At 37.0% G+C, this 16,057-nt stretch overlaps 1 long non-coding RNA gene across 2 annotated transcripts; it reads left to right on the top strand.

Moving 5' to 3' along the window:
• The first annotated feature begins 10,996 nt into the window (after positions 1-10,996).
• On the top strand, positions 10,997-15,645 carry LOC124171782. Of its 2 annotated transcripts, XR_006867959.1 has the most exons (3): positions 10,997-11,406; positions 12,314-12,422; positions 15,371-15,645. It is a non-coding gene; the product is annotated as an uncharacterized LOC124171782 (long non-coding RNA). The 2 variants fall into 2 exon arrangements; XR_006867958.1 differs by lacking the exon at positions 10,997-11,406 and having other exon boundaries at positions 12,096-12,422.
• Positions 15,646-16,057: the final 412 nt, after the last annotated feature.

Raw genomic sequence — 16,057 nt, 5'->3', positions numbered from 1 at the left:
AAGGAGGAACTCCGAGAGAAAGTCTCGAGATCCTCCTCCGAGTAGGGAGTGTAGGAGAAGGGAGAAAGAAAAAAACTCTCTCTCGTTTCTGAAGCCAGAATACTTCCTCCCGATCGAGGAAGAGGAAATTTTTCGTGGAGGAAGAGTTATTTTGAGGATTATTTTAGGTAACCAAGTGTAATCCTCTTGTTGGAGTGTGGACTCTGGGAGGAAATTATAAACTATTTAACGAAAAAAAAAATTTGACATTTTTACCGCTTCTATAGTTTAAGAACAACAAATGTACGCTATTTTTAAGTTTTACATTGTTTATAACAATTAATTAAGTTTAAACAAAGTTAGCAACAATTTAAGTAACATTTACGAGCGTTAAAAATTTCTACATGCCTTACGGGTTAAACAACAACAATTGAACGAACTTATGACTCTCTACATTATTTATAACAATTTTTAAAGTTTTAACAAATTTAGCAACAATTTTAGCAATTTTCAAAAAATTAAAAATTTCCGCATGTTGTACGGTTGAGAAGCGTTGGATGAACAATAAACCCGTACTCTTTCATGATTATAAAAATTACTTAAATTTAGCAACTTTTACAAAAATTAACAACAGGAATAATGGAATTTATCGATTTTTACTGAAATTTTATATTATGTACCAAAGTCCTGCCGACGTCGCGTAGCCGTCTCGGGGACATTCCATTCCTGCAGGTTAAATGAACTCTTTCAACTTATTGATTAATTAATATTTACTCTCTAGGGATTAAAAAATCTCAGAGGCGATTGATTGGAAAGTATTTTAATGAAACATAACGCTTTAAATTCATTTTAATTTTTAATGGTAAGAATTCTCCTAAAATTATCACGGCATCGATGGCCTCATTCCCAGATTAGACATTGTAATTGTCCAATTTAAGGATAGGCAATAGAAGGTAAGTACTGCCGTACCTTTACTTTATATTGAAATTCTAGATTTTTTGGTGGCGAACGAATTTTGAATCTACCGCTACTCCGCGATACAGATTCTCCACATTCCTCCGTTCCTCCTTTCCAACAGAGGAACCGGAATGGAACACCGGAGACAGCATGGTGGTTTGGCGGTTACAAAGATGCAGCTACATGTATTCCAAGTAAGTTTGATGTGACATCCAAATAATTTTTTCTTGGCGTTCACTGTCGGCAGTATAGTGTTTCCGCATGCTCCTTATATTTCTTATAACTCAGCCTGTAACATCTCGAGGAAAAATATGGCTCTGCTTGGAACAACATGACCGTCTCGGTAAAACCGTTACTTGGCAACTAAAGGTAGCGTCTTTTTCCGTTGTTCATGGTGAAATTTTCGCTTTTGTTCCTTGTTTACATGATATAATTTAAAGTGGAAGTTCTTGTACTATAGTCTCTGTGCGCGAGAACGTATAGGAAATAATGTAAGTGCTAGCGTATAAAATAGAACCTGTTGTTTTGATAACGTAGGCTACGGCTGAATTTGTTGTCCGAACGGTCCGTTTGGTTCCGTTCCTAAATCAAATCAAGTAGGGTTCTTGACAATAAATATAACTAGGAATTGACCCACATCTCGTGATATTAATATATATATATATATATATATATATATATATATATATATATAACTAGGAATTGTACTTACGTGTAACCGGGGGATTTTGCAACACGCATATATGATTAATAGGTTTCACGTAAATTATTAATTCTTTGAAATCGGAGTACACCGTGTGATTTCTTTTGATATGTATATTCACGCACGCATCGAAAAAGAACATTAATGTTATGATAGGATGTTAGAGCGTAGGTTTCCGCGGCGATGGTTTGATCTCTGCATTTCTCCAGGGTTTTCTTCCGCGTCAGATTGTTAGTTGACAACAGTTTCGCTGGCTATCCTGCCAGCGTCTTCAGGTCGAAGGGTTATGATAGGATATGGCGATTAAGGTTATGATAGGATAACCACCAATGTTTAGCCTTTTTACAAAAAGTTTTTATACTCTTTATCTGTTTGATGGAACTAGGTTAATAATTAAAAATTTTAGGTCCTAAATAAATAAATGATCTATTATGTCAGTAAAGATAAGGCTTAGGGATTAAAAAATTACAATGCCGACGTAACTTTTATAGCGTTTAATATATTTTTTCTGCCCAACTTTGCTAACCTACTAAATTATAAACTAATTTAACTACAAACTAAGTAACTGTGCTATTAGTCATCCATGCATTTAATTTAGTGGAAACTATAGGACGACTGTAAGAAACTTGGGATGAATCTAAACAAGGTCTAATTATAAGTGATATATTGTGTAAACAAACCTTACGGCTATGTTACATGGTTCATTTATTTGCTCAAACTGCTGCATGAAATCTTATACCCAGAAAATAGAACTTGTGCATCTTTTCGTACAGCCATCGGTACACATTTTGGTGTAGAGTATCGTGAACCTGATATATTTACCTGGAGGCATTTACTGACTATAGCTTTCATGTAGTGGAGTTGAATAAAAATACCTTATCTGTATTTTATTTAGTTCCTATTTCTATTTATAAGTTTGTATGTCTCTCTTCTTATAATTGTCTGTATACTTATTTGTCTTCATTCTTTACAGATGTTGCTCTGAACCAGGACGATACAGCCACCAATTCTAGTGTGGAAGTTACAGTGAAGAGTTGGCTGGAACATGCTAAAGCAAGGCATGAGAGAGAGGTGTAAGTATTCGTTTGATTATTATATAGGTTTGGGCAAGGAGGAATAATTTTGGTCTGGATACTTTTTTCGCAAGTTGCTCCTGTTAAGGGAGCTCATATAAAGTAAATTTAAATAATTATTGAACATCTTGTAATACAAGGTTCACCCTTCCATGCTAAAGGTAGAGAAAATAGTATTGTTATGTATTATTTTCAGATGCAGATTCCACTACCAAGTAATTCAAACATTTGAAAACAATTTTTGTTCTGCATATGGGAGGTATAATTACCAAAAACATGGTTGAAAAGGATCTCATGCTCTATAAAAGTTCGATGTATAACACCTGTAGAACTTAAGAATGGGATAACTTATTCAACAGGGATGGTAGTTGCACAGTACTACAGAAGCTACTATTTTCTAGTAGCTCTAGCTAACTAAGATGTTTTGAAGTAGGTGTTGTTGTAGGAGCTATAGAAATTTCAGTAGCTCACAGCAGGCTTTAGCTGCTATTCACCTGTTATGTCTCTGTCGAAATGTGAATATTGCCAGTGAGCTAGGTTTTCACTTTTGCCTCGATACCAGACTACATTAGAAGATCTATTTTAATTATTAAGATTGGAAGAATTCGGAGATCTAAATCATGGAATGGCCTTAACTACAGCAAGTTTTTGCTAGTTTTTCAAAGTTTCTATTTTTTTTTAAGTTGCATCTCGGCCAATGCAGCTAAGTGGTTTGTGTGCCAAATCAGTGTGGCTGTTTTCACACTAATCCCAAGAGATCTAGTCCACTTAAACTTCCTCCTTTAAATTTTCTAGTTTCCTTTACTCCTATATCATATTCAGCTCCTCTGCATTAGTCTTCCTTAGCTCCAGCTTATGTAACACAATTCACTCTAGTGTAGTCATAATCTTCAAGCAGAGACCAATTGTTCAGAAATATTATCCTCCATTTGAATGCTTTTTCCAATATCTTTTTCGAGACCTCTACTTAGCTGTCTGGCAAGGATGGATCAAAGAATTTTTTTCTAGATGGTGCACCAGGGTCTAACAGGCAAACAGTCTTCTCATATTTGGGATTAAAATCTAGTTCAACAATTGTTCTATGAAAAATGTTCTTAATCATAATGTATACATTACTAACATATTAATATTTTTACTCAAAATATTTTCTTATTTAAGAACAAGAAAAAGTTAAAGAAAAGTTTGTAAAATGTATTCAGCCTCTAATGGACAGGTTTCCTAATTTTGAAACCTTAAGAATGTTAAACACGTGACTAATAAGACTGTAGCGTCCTGTCTTATGTAATCTGCTTGTTACGTACAAGATACAATTTCTTGCTACAATGAAATGTTTATATACTTCATTATTACAGGAGCAGTGCAGGAGAGCATGACCGCTGAAAAAGATGTGGAGGTTGCCATCCAAAACTGGCTAAGGCACGCCAAGGAGCGGTTGCAGGGGAAGAAGAAAATTTAATAATATGTATGTAGTTTCTTGCATTGTATTATTTTAAGAAGCCAAATAAATATTGTGCATGGAATTGATGCCTTATTTATTTAAATTCTTGTCTGGACCTATTATTTATTTGTATCGAACAAAATGCAATCCTAACCTAAACGTGTCCTCAAGGTGTCCAGAGCGGACAATTTCAGGTCGTCCATAGGCCACCTTTTTTACTGACATGCGGACTTGCAGCGGACATCATTTTGTATGAATTCGGCTGTCCGTAGGATGTCCATAGGCCACTTGGCGGACAATCACCGGATGTCCGAAAGGTGTCCGTGTGCTGTGTGGGTTAATTGCCCTGCAGTGCAATATTCCTATTTCATCACTGTTGACTGTGTGCTCTCATCATCTTCATTGCTACTTAAAGAAATACGAGTGTTATCAGCTTAAATGCTGTACCCCTTTGCCATTCATAAAGGTCCTGTGAGGAAATTTCTTAGGACCATACCTCTAAAAAAGTGTAGGTCTGTGAGAGCAGCGGTCATGGTGAAGCCTGGAGGAAAATTTTGCTGTAGGTGTGACAAGAGGATTTCCAAAATTTGTAAAAGTGAAGTTGTTTCCAATGGCATCAACGAAAGCGATAAATAACTTACCTATATCAGTTAATTCTTTGGTGGAAAGTGATAGAAAATAAGAAGAAGCAAACTGCAGCTTGGAGGCTTTAGACTGCTCTCCTTTGAAATTAAATTTTTTGCCTTCTCACAGTAGACACTCATATGGAAAAGGAAAGATAACACAGGCTAAGCATCACCTTGTTTCTAAAGTGTCTGGTGCATTGAAATTTGTGAATCCATCCCTGGAAAATCTAAGTAGTGATGAAGATGAGAGTGACAGTCAACTCATCAAGCAAAGGGCAGCTAACTTAGATGACTTGCTGACTAAAATTAAGAATAAATTGCCAACAGATAGCTGGCAGGGTACACTTCAAATGTTGACCCATGCCCCTTTATCTTGGTCTAGGAAAAGGTTTATGAGTGAATTTCATGTTTCAGACTACACTGTGAGACAGGCAAAAAAGTTACCTACTTGATGAGAAGGGAATACCTGCTATGCCATCACCATGTGCTGGGAAACCACTTCCAAACTCCAGAATAGAGCTGGTGAAAAATTTTTATGAGTTTGACAAGAATTCTAGACAGATTCCTGGAGCCAAAGATAAATTTAGTGTGGGTAAGAATGAGTATATGCAAAAGAGGTTGATTTTATGTAACTTCAAAGAACTTTATGTTCTTTTCAAAGAGCAATATCCACAAGAAAAAATTGAGTTCTGCTAATTTTGTTCACTTCAGCCAAAATGGTGTGTGATGGCTGGTGATTCTGGGACTCATTCAGTTTGTGTCTGTGTCATACATCAAAATGTGAAACAGCTAATTAGTGCCTTGCAATTGAAGAAAACATATAAGGAGTCTTTCCAAATTTTGTGAATATGACCCTTCTGATACAGTGAAACATAGGCAGTGGGTTTCCACTGATAGAACAGAACTTCAGTTGTTTACATCATCCACTGATGAACTCTTGGACATTCTATGCCTCAAAATGAATAAACTGATACCACATTATTACGTCACGAAAGAATAATCCTCATATTTTCAAAATAAGCAAAGAAACCCTCAGTCATGAAAAGGCAGTTATCGTCATGGATTTTAGTGAAAACTTTTCATTTTTAATTCAGGATGAAGTTCAAAGTTATCACTGGACCAATCCATCATACACCATACACCCTCCCTGATGAAAATAAACTCCTCCATTGTGGATAAGTGTACCCTCCAATGAGGGTAAGGGAAGGATAGGTGTACCCTCCCTATACCCTTCAGCAAGGGTAGACGAAGGGTATTTTAGAACATTGGTGGGTAGGCCCTCTCCTTCCTGGAGTGTAGGGGAAGGGTAGAGGAAGGATTGTGCCAGCCTAAATGAAGGGTAAAGGAAGGATAGGTGTACCCTTCCTATACCCTTCAGCAAGGGTACACGAAGGGTATTTTAGAACATTGGTGGGTACGCCCTCTCCTTCCTGGAGTGTAGGGGAAGGGTTTGGCAGGCCTCAATGAAGGGTGCAGGAAGGGTAGGACTAATATAAAAACTAAAAATCCATAAATTAACATAAAAATTTAAAAAATCGCTAAGCAACTAAATTAAACGAATGGGGATGAGTTGTAACAGTGATTTCTAAAATTAAAAGACAGAAAAAAAATTAGCCTTCCCATGGTCTTGAAACCAGAATCTACATTTGGAGGATGATGAACTAGTGTCTTAACAACCTCGGCTATCAAGGTACTTGTCAGGTGATGCTTCTCAACGGTACTTATACTACAAAATCTTAAGATTACATTTGCACCCGGGCCTATGTGGAAGAAAGCTGTGACTTTTTTCTACCACACCTATTTCGTTTCAGAAAATAAGATCGGCATTCAAATACTGAACATCACTCTCGCGATGTCTCATTGTCAGCCACACAAATAGGTTACATCCTAAAAATGTGAATGAAAGAACTTCTAAATGAGCTTTTTTCACACAACTATAGAAACTATTGTGTACAGTGGCGTAGCCAGGAATTTCGTTCGGGGGAGGGGGGGTCCAAAACCAGGTGGGGAAATTAAAAAAAAACAGGATACTAAGTGATGGATTTTCAACTAATTCAAACACTTTTCATTATCGAAAAAACTTCAATAGTTGAAGAAATATTTTTTTAATTCATTATTTTTCAATATTTTGTTTTTTTTACGAGGGAAAATGATTGTGTTTTTATATTTTGGGGGGCGGAGGGCCCGAACCCCACGGTACCCCACCCCTGGCAAAGCCACTGAATATGTATATTATTGCTTTCCTTAAGGGAATTTTAAAGATTAGTTGTGTAGCCCGTCTATCTTTGCTTTCAAAGACTGCTTACGTTCTTGTACAGAACTCAATACTCTTTAGCAGGTGAAAGTAGCTGAGGAGACACTTTCAGGACATGTTTTCCTCAGTGATAAATGAAAGGAAGGGTAGACGAAGGATTTTTCTACCCTTCCTTTACCCTTGATGGTGGGTAGAGGAAGGGTAGAGGGATGGTAAGGGAAGGAGTTCCAAGGAAGGCTACACGAAGGATTTTTCTATCCTTCCCTTACCCTTAATGGTGGGTAGAGGAAGGGTACACGGATGGTAAGCAAAGGAGTTCCAAGGAAGGGTAGACAAAGGATTTTTCTATCCTTCCCTTACCCTTAACGGTGGGTAGAGGAAGGGTAGATGGATGGTAAGGGAAGGAGTTCCAAGGAAGGGTAGACAAGGATTTTTCTATCCTTCCCTTACTCTTATTGGTGGGTAGAGGAAGGGTACACGGATGGTAAGGGAAGGAGTTCCTAGGAAGGGTTGACGAAGGATTTTTCTATCCTTCCCTTACCCTTAATGGTGGGTAGAGGAAGGGTAGACGGATGGTAAGGGAAGGAGTTCCAAGGAAGGGTAGACGAAGGATTTTTCTATCCTTCCCTTACCCTTAATGGTGGGTAGGGCGTGGGTTGTGCAAGGGTAACTACCCACCATGAAGGCTACTACCCTTCCTTTACTCTTCCTTTACCCACCATGGTGGAGTTTATTTTTATCAGGGCTTGCTTGATTTACCTGAAGAAAGATGGTACTCTCACTACCTCATCTTATTGTTTCATATCTGATGACCTTAACCATGATGTGGCCTTTGTTATGGAAGTGCAATGCCACCTGATAGAATTTTTAAAGAGAACTTTGCCTATGATCCAAGAGGTTCAGTACTTCACAGATGGATGTGCTGGGCAATATAAAAACTGCAAGTCTTTTATAAATTTTTGCCATCATTATAATGACTATGGAATGAATGCAACCCAGTCTTTTTTTTCCACAAGCCATGGAAAGTCCTCTTGTGATGGTGTAGGTGGTACCATTAAACGAATGGCACAGCAAATAACAAACAGCTGCAGGTTGTGTGAATTTTGTAGAGATAATATGAAAAACATCAACATCCATTACATTTAGTCCAGCGATGTGGCTTGGTCACATTGTAAACAGTAAACTTCTTGAAAGATCCACCAAGGCAAAAACAATTCCAGGCATGAGAAACTTCCATCATTTTGTGCCTTCATTGGATAGAAAAGTTACTGCAAAGTTCACTGGCTTGGATGATTAGTACAGAATTATATTTGATTTTTGTTGTGAAACAGTGGATTTCCCAGATAATTTGGCTGTTGGTTCATGTGCAGCTTGTATTTACAGCAAGCAGTGTGGTACATTGAGCTAGTGGAAGCTCTCAACCATGAAGGAGGTGATATTTCAGTTAAATTCATGACACTTAAAGGGCCCTAACCTTCATTCTCTTGGCCAGAGAGATATGATATTTGCTGTGTGCCACTAGGACACATATTGCGTGTGCTTAATTCTCCTGCAACCACAAGCTCTGGGAGGTCGTACTGGTCGTACTACTTCTTGAGGGAGGAAGTGGCCAACATTAAAAAAATATTTAGACTTTGTGAAAAACACTAAGACATCTTAGAATGTGGTCAGCCAGTTAAAAAGAGGAGGCTCACTTTCAAATCAATTGGTAAGGTTGTTAATTTAATTTTACTGTTTTTACCTAAAAATCCAATGATATAGAATGACTAATTGAAACATTGAAAGGGTGAAGTACCTGAGAAATTTCTTAATTCAAATGATTTGATGACGGTTCCCTTTGACATTTGATTATGTACAGTCCTGTGATGTCAATACATCTGGATATGAAATGAATCTGGTCTTTGGACACAGATTAAAAGGAATGTAGGATGTAATAGTGTACCATGTATCATGCAGTTTTTTTAATTAAAACTCTACTCGAATAGTTCAGATAGCACGAAATTAGCAGTATGTGGGGGAGTAAATTCACATGATTGCTTATGTGTTTCCTACTCTAAGAGCCAGTAGCATACGCTATAGTGAGATAATGCATGCTCCAATATTGTTTAATCATGAGTATAAGCTTATATCTCCTAATTGTGTAATATCTATGTGCCTTGAAAAAGAGCCTTTTTTTCCGTGACCATGAATGAGTATTTTTTTTACTAAAAGGAACGCCGGACTCACGATTTTTTTTCATCAGGATCTTTGCTCATACATTAATGATTACTTTAAACCGAACCATGAGTCTGTATTCGCATGGCCTTTCCCTGTGGATGCTGACAATGAAAAATGTTATAAGCGAGATTTTTTTGTAAACTTTATTTCTTTGCAGCTGAATTACTTCATGTAGTGAATATTTAATGATAATCGTGGGATCATTATGGATCACTTATCTTTAGAAAAAGAATCATGCCTTTTCATCTCACAGGAATGGAGTTATGGATGAAAATAAAAATCACTATGTGTTGCATGTTGCGGCACTTTAGGGGTCACATCAAAATTTCAATTGCTCATATTTCATCAACAATTGAAAATTGGGGGCTAAAATTGTACACAATTTCTAATTACATCAGAATGTATGGCCATGGCAAGTTTCGTGAAAATCCGAGTCGGTGGGTGTCATGGCCTGCTTGATTTGAAATGGAATGACCCTATACTGAATTCCCGGGAACAGTGGCTTTTAGCGGCACGAAGAGATTTAAGAAGTTGCCTTTGTCAGCATCAACCCATCCCTGCTGTGCTGACCATGTAAATGTAAGTAAATGGAACATATTTTTCTATTCGATACTATGTATGATTAATGAACCGCCAATTACTATCCAATAATTATTTAAGATTATTCATTATTTTATTCTCAGTGTAATTACAATTTAGCATGATCTTTGCTTTCGCTGGCATAGTGAAAACCCACACTGCACAAAATATCCACTGTATATCCATTGGATATCCATAATGTCCACCACACATCCATCGCCACGGGATATATCCTATGTATATACAATGGATATCCATGGCTGGATATCCATCAGAGTACAACAATGAATATCCAATGGATATCCAAGAGTGGATATCCATTGGATATTCATCAGAGGACACCCATGGATAATAATTATTTATAATGAGTAGTTACAGTATGAACGTAAAAATCAATTATACATGTTTTCTCGATTAAAAATGTGGAAAAATACGTTTTAATGGCATCAGCAGTTTCGTAAAGTTCGTCATTTACTCTGCAAATGATGACATTTAGTTCATATTTTCCACACGGGCATGTTGCGGCATGCGCGATTAAATAAGATCGCGTAACATTGGCAACGTGAGAAAACAATATGAAACCATTTAAATTGTTTATATTATTATTACACGGAGGCTAAATTGTTAATTATAAACTTATAAATTTCTCTGAGCTCTGCGCGGGGGGGGGGGAGTTTATCCCCCCAAAACCTCCCCCTCGCTGCGCCATTGGTACGGAGCATTTTTGGAGGACATTCGTTAAAAAGTGTCTCGCCGATAATCACACGGGAGGGGGGAGCACATGTGCTCCCTCCTCCCTTGGAGAGGACGGAGCACATGTGCTCCCTCCTCTCCGGATTTACGACCCTACCAGTGTCATCGGTTCGAGGTCAACTCATGGGTTGCTTATATGTGTTTGGCACATGGACAATTGTTTCTTGCACGTAAATTGCAGACTTTGAATTGAATTCCTCGTTTTCTTCTGAGCCTTGTCAAATTTTAAACGAAGTTCTAAGGTCAATATTAACGCATTTAATGCAGCATCAATTTCCATGTTGATGTTTATAAAGAACTCGAAATATAAGTTAATATTTATCGTAAAATTTCGTTTAAAAATTGTAAACGCTGCTCAAAAGACAAAGAATTCAATTCTTAGTTTATATTTATTGAGAAAAGAACAAATATTTATTTAGAAAACTGACTGGATAAACAATTGCATGACCGCGGTCCCTTTTACCCCTAAGAGGGGTAATAAAGGCGAAGGGTCAGGGTAGTTGCTCCCGGACTCCGAGGGTAAAGCCTAAACCCCGCAGTATTGGGTCCCGAAACAAAGACGTCGTACACCCGCGACCGTCATGAAAGGGGGAAAGCTGGGAAACGTTTTTTCGCAGTTTTACTGGTTTTACTTTTGACTTGACATCCGAGTGACCACGTTTTTCGAAACTAGTGTCTTTGCGAGTGTCAGTTATTGAGGCTAGTGCGACAAAACTATATTCATCACTTCGTTTTTCGCGAGTGAATTTTAAACTGCTGTCACTAGTTCATTCTGTGTGACGCATTTGCTGGACTCCTCCGCCAGATTTCGACGGAAGTTTTTAAAGGTAAGTGTACGCGTACTATTAATAGCTGACCATATTCGTTAACATACCAGAGAGCACAAAAATCTCATGAAAGCGTTTCAAAAACAGCTAAAAAAAAGTACTGAAACAGTAAGTAATTAAGTCCGCCCGAAAACATATTTTTCTCGACCATAAACACGTGTTTAAAGACGTAGGCTTTTAAATGCCTTTTCATGTGGCATCAGAACGTTTTCATGCAGTTTCAATTACGTTTTTTCGGCCCTAACCACGCTTTTTATGCTACGAAATTTTTAATATTCTAATAACGTTTTCGATGCCCTAATTTAAGAGCAAAAAAACAACAAAACAAATGTAAGAGACGGGAATAGGTACGTTAAATCTTAAATACGGGCATCTTATTGTGAAAATATGTTAATGGATCGATTACCTCGGTGTGTGATGAAATTCTTTGTTTTCTGTTTCTACCAGGTCGGTTTGTTGTGGCGAAGACAATAATTTCGCAGAGCTTACCGAGATATATACCGAGAATAATACCGCAGAGCTTATTCTTAAGAAAATTCTAACCAATGAGGCTGCAGCCAACTATATATATAGTTGGCTGCAGCCTCATTGGTTAGAATTTTCTTAATAGCTGGCTGGCAGGGGGAAAGAAAAAAGAAATATTTTCAAAACTTAACCTCACTGAAGTGATTTTATGTAATTATGTCTTCTTGATCATCGTTTAATAGTTTTACCAGTCAAAATGTGACCAACTTTTATTTGCAGTACTAGAAAAAGATTGCATCTAAATTAATAAGCTTAGCGACTATTATTATAATTTGTGCTAAGTGCACATAGTGGACCTTGTCTTTTTGAAAGATTGACTATCATGTACTTGCCCCTTTTTTTTTGGATGTTATGATTATTTACTTTTATCTCTTTGCTATAGGCGGTGTTAGAGGTAATTTCCCTAATGAAAAAATTACGGACAAAGTAATAATTGATTCTGTGAAAAACTGGTTGCGACACGGAAAGGCGAGGGCCATCAATGAAGCCAGGTAAACAATTCTGGTAGAGTCCTGAAATTACTATGTTCATTATTAATATTTGGCTTATTTATTTAATATTACAACTCACAGAAATATCTATACAGAGAGCATATCATTATTCCTATTTTAGTCTGTCATTAATTATGATGGTGGCCTAGGATGATCTTTAAATTATTTAGACTTTTGCATTATTGTTCCTACTAGGGTAACCTGCCCAGTAATGGGCACCCAGCCAGTAATGGACACGGGCGGACAAAAATGCTCTCAAAATTACTATTTTGACTGCTTTTGGTTTGAATTTTGCGCCAAAATATACTGCAATATATGCGGTTGGTAAAATGATAGAATTTGATGAAGTTAAGTTGGCACACACGTGACCAAAAATATTAAACATGGCCGTCACCGCGTGAATGGCCAGTTTGCTGTCTTACGTGTTTAGGTAGGTAGTTATTTAAGTCTGATGCTATCCATTAAGTTTGTTGTTTATTTTCATTCGAAATATAACCTCTACCTTAAATATGAACTCAACTTCCGTATTTTGTATTTACTTTTCCAAAGTTATGAATTTGAAGCACTTTATAGGGGGTGTCCACTACTGGCAGCCTAGTTTAACATGAATTCCAGTAATGGACCCTGGTGTGGCCATCTCTGGAAGACCAAATCCAGTAGTGGACACCCCCTATAAACCCTTGGAAAACCTTTTCATTCTGTTAATACCCTTCTGTGTTTAGTTTGACTTCAGAAAAAAATTGATAAAAATCACTCTAAAAGGGTTTTCTTTCTCTGGGTTTCTACTTTGTCCAAAGAATGGAAAAGTTATTGGGCCTAAAGGAAAAGGCGATTTTTACAGTGTGGTGCAAAACAACAGCAAGGAACAGTTAACAGTAATGGCTGCTTTTTCAGCTGCTGGTTGGATTGTTCCACCAATGGTGTTGTACCCATACGTGCGGATCCCCAATACCATTGCCCAAAATCATCCACCAGCTTGGGGAATCGGTGCCACTCCATCCGGTTTGATGACAGGGGAAATTTTCTTTGAGTACCTAGGGAATCACTTTGTACCCTCTTTGAAAAAAGAAGGTGTTAAGTTTCCTGTCCTTTTCTTCATTGATGGACACCGTTCACGTTTAACACTACACACTAGTGAACTGTGCCGAAGTTTGGGAGTGATTCTTGTGAGTCTCTACCCAAACAGCACCCACATTCTGCAACCTACTGATGTAAGTGTATTCAAACCTCTCAAGGCAGGCTGGTCAAAGGTTGTGAAGGAGTGAAGTATGTCAATTTCCCTCAAGAAGTTACCAGACACACTTTTGCTCATCTCTTGCACGGTTTTCCAAAAAACCACAAAGGAAAGCATTATAAATGGATTTAGGAAATGTGGACTTTGTCCATTTGATGCCAATGCAGTGGACTACACCAAATGCATTGAAGTTCGATGCCTTGAAGACTGCGTCCAGGAGCAAGTGGTAGAAGAGCAATTGGGTGTTTCTTTCTTGACAGAATTAGAGAAAAGTATCAACAATGAATTGCTGTGTAGTTAAAATGAGTGTTTTCCAAACAATTGGCAAGGAAAAGAAGATGCAATGTTACTGTACAACCTCTGGAGATTAAAAAAAAGGTGGACAGCAAACAACTAATGGTGCATCTGAAAGTGAGTGTGCTTCCGAGACTGATGGGCAAAAGGAAGTCTATCACTTTCTTCTTTCAATGTTGATTGTGCTGCTGAGACTAGTACTCAAACTACAATGAGTGAATCGGAGGAATTACAAAAATTCAAAGCCATTGGAACTCCCTCTCCATTTAAGAAATGCTTTTTCTACCTTAAAATTGAAGAAAAAAAGGTTAGAAGGAGACTAGGCCCAAACCTTCCTTCCGTTGTTACATCAGATTCATTCAAGATTTTCCTAGAGAAGAAAAGACAAAAAAAAAGAGGAAAGGGAATTATAAAAACTGATGAGAAAGCAGGAAAGAGAAAATAGAAAGGCAGATAAATTTAAGGAAAAGAAGAAAATGATGATTGAAGAGAGTGACGAAGATGAATCTTTTTCAGTACATGATGAATCTGATACTTCCAAGCTTTGGAATAGCGAAGAAGAAGATGAAGCGGCATCTTCTAAACCCTTCAATGGACAGGTAGAGAAAGGCGATTTCATTGTAGCTAAATTTTTATACAATGAAAAAACAAAAAGAGAAACCACGAAAGTGTTCATTGGAGAGGTGATGGATATTAAAGCAGGTCTAGTGACAGCAAAATTTTTGAAAAAGTCCACCAAGGTTGACAATGTTTATATTTTTCCAAACGTTGAAGATGTTCAACGTATTAAGTTAAGTCAAATTATACAACTGTATCAGATTGTTAGAGGTCGGCACTACTTCCGAGGAATTCAATATTAATAAAATATAACTTGGAAGTTAACATGTACAGTATGTATTTTAGTAAGTAGTTATCAGAGGACCTCGAGGTTGATAAAGTTTCTTTTTCCTTGTGTCATATCAGTTTTGAAAGTTAATAAAGCTACTATTTCTTCTATTAAAACTCTCTCTTATTTTTCTAACCAGTGTCCAAAATTGGGGTGTCCACCACTAGCTTCGCTGTGTCCATTACTGGCAATTCTGAGATGATTTTACAGATATGCAAGTACAGTAAAACTATGAACCTGCATGAATAACAGGATATGCAGACTTAATGAGAGAAGTCATTAGCTATCAATATTGATTATCAATTTTTTTCTAATGATAAAAGGAGACCTGCAAAAAATTATTAAAGTTAAAATTTTCTTAAGGGTGTCCATTACTGGGCAGGTTACCCTATGGAGTTCCTTTTCATTGAAACAAAAACACAATTTTCAGCTACGTGACATTGGATTTATACTTCTGAGCTTACTGTAAAGGAATAATTTTAAATTGTTAGAGCACTAACCTTAGTTACTTACAAGCTCTATTATTTATTTCAGGAATATCCAGGAACCTGGTGCACATAATAATAATAATGTTAATAATAATTGAGTTTAAATAATGAAATTCATACATGTTCTAATTAAAACAAAATAGCATTGTATTGTAAAAGTCATAAGTTAAATAAATTTCATTTCAGAATGTTATTGCTCTTTCATCCATCATTTATACCTCTGGTGATATCCAAAATCTTAGTCTGTTAAATTAATACAAGGTTCTCAATCACTGCTTGGTGTGTTTACTTATTCATTGCAAAAGAATGCATTAAATTTATGTAGCCAAAGAAAAATTTAAGGCATTAACTCAAGTATAATTTCTATTTTACAGTGTAGTTGTGGATATTTGGTGGATCCACTCAATATCCTGTAGGTAGCATGCCAATTTTTGGGGATCTCCAAGATTTTCCCTAGACTCTGTATATCCCTTAGAATTCAAGACGATTTGTAATGAATATCCATTGAATACCTAAGTATCGTGGATATCCACTGGTTATCAAATGAATGTCCACAGGATCCTCGATGAGTATCCACTAGATGTCTAATATATGTCTATGGCCTATCCAGATAGAGAACATTTGGATATCCACTGGATATCCACTGAAAATCCACTACAAATCCAGAGCATTCTCAATGGATATCCACTGGATATCCAATGGATGTCTAATGTATGTCTATGGCCTATCCAGA

Source organism: Ischnura elegans, chromosome X (genome assembly GCF_921293095.1).
Source record: "Ischnura elegans chromosome X, ioIscEleg1.1, whole genome shotgun sequence".
Taxonomy (NCBI): Eukaryota; Metazoa; Arthropoda; class Insecta; order Odonata; family Coenagrionidae; genus Ischnura; species Ischnura elegans.
The sequence above is the reverse complement of the archived record's forward strand: the minus strand, read 5'-3'. Positions and strand labels throughout refer to the sequence as shown.